This window comes from Myotis brandtii, unplaced genomic scaffold (genome assembly GCF_000412655.1).
Source record: "Myotis brandtii unplaced genomic scaffold, ASM41265v1 scaffold350, whole genome shotgun sequence".
Taxonomy (NCBI): domain Eukaryota; kingdom Metazoa; phylum Chordata; class Mammalia; order Chiroptera; family Vespertilionidae; genus Myotis; species Myotis brandtii.
In genome coordinates this window covers 2,653,780-2,655,664 of record NW_005363468.1, presented here as the reverse complement: position 1 = coordinate 2,655,664, position 1,885 = coordinate 2,653,780, and positions in this window count along the sequence as shown.

Below are 1,885 nucleotides of genomic sequence, written 5' to 3'. Positions count from 1 at the left end.
GCTAATGAGATTACTAGTTCACCGAGGGCTCAGGAGCCACTTGCAACAAAGGGACAGTGGGACAGGGCTGCAGGCAGGTCCGGCCAGGAGCTGCAGACAGATGCTTTCTCTCCCAAGTGTAACAAAAGCTCCCCTTTCCTCTCTGTCCCAGACTTCTGGACTGACAGACAACCCTGGTGTCACCCAGAACCAGCAGCAGCCTACCAGTCCCCATAAGGTGTTTCTCCACACAGGGACCTATTTTCAGACCCCAAAGAGTCTAATCTTCACTACCTTCCTTGGTTTCTGACCCAGGGTGGGGCTGCCCCACCACCAGCAGACACCCCTTCCTTCCTACCCACTGCAGCTCCGTTACGAAGTCTTCACTTTCAAGGATTCCAAGGAACACAGAATTCTCCATTTCAACAGGCTGGCATCAGCAAAGCCAACGTACATTACAAGACCCAAATTGGGAATAACTGCTTCGCTATCAAGGGAATGAATAGTACAACAGATCCTTCCTCTGGGTTTCTGAGATGTGACTGTCAAATGGGAACCCAGTTATTCACTTACACAGATAAAGCATAAAGCACAGAGGCATCAGATTTGCAAGGGGGATGGGAGCAAGGTAGTTTCACCACGTCTCAGGCTGTGTCTCCTCAGGCAGGGCTGAGGCCAGCCCACATCAGCCAGCCTGCTCCTCAGCAAAATCCCTATGAACCAGTCCCGGAGGTTGGCACATGTTTGACACCACTAATCTGGGGCAGCCATCTCAAAAGGATGAGAATCTTTTTATGGAGAACTGAAAACACACATTTTGAAAGAATAACTCTTTTGCTGAAAATGAGACAAGGGACCCTGCATTAGATTTTTCCCAGGTTGTCTTCATTTTCTCAAATACTCTTTAACAAAAATAATCCTAAGAAAGAAATCAAAGAAACACACTACTGATGCATTTTTTCAGCCTTACCAAACTTAGCAGAAGGGACTAATTGGTTGGGCTTATGTTTTAAATTGGGTTATAAGTTATATAACGCAAGAACAATTTCGGTGTAAAATCATCAAGCAGAGATTATGCTTAGAATGGTGGTTACTACATAAAGTTCTAGTATATCTATAACATTAAAAAAGTGAAAACTGCTTATTCTTTATATGACACTGTGTCCCTTCCTCCTTTCAACAACTCTGCAACATTTAAGATCCTTTTTCAATAAATGAAGCTACCCTGTTGTAGATTCACTAAATGAAGCAAACCTAGGTATTGATGTGTGTGTAGTGATCTTGCTTAAATGGGAAGTGGGGCCAGCAGGGAAGAGGGAGATGTGTCCAGATGTGTATGTGTCCATATGTGTTCTTCTTGTGTTGCCCACACCTCTTAATTAAAGCATCCACTCCTCCTGGAGAGAAAGACTTCCTTTTCCTTCCTATTTCATGTTCAGGTCCCTAACACAGTGCTCCATGGAGAGCAAGTACTCAGCAAGGTCTGTTTCACCGACTCAGCCTGCCCTGGTTTTTAAGCAAATCAATACTTAAGGGGGAAGCATAAAAACAACACTGCTGACTCAGCAGACACTTAAATGGCCATCTCAGGATCAGGATCATGTCCCTCAAGGGCAGGCCCAGACCACCTGTGTTCTCTTGGCTCCTATTTGGGACCTCCAAGGAGGTCTCTCCTGTGGCCCCAGAGTCCGGGCAGCAGGACCAACCAGCACCACCACCACCAGCACCACCACCACCACCACCACTTCTCATTGTTGGCCTTGTCATAGGTGGGCTCCTGCTCTGGGTCCTGGGCCTAGATTAGGGGTGGGCAACCTTTTTGTGAGTGCGTGCCAAAACCAGCAAAATCTCTGACTCAAAATTCTTCCATGTGCCAACCCTAATTTTTTGAGAACATGTTACGCCT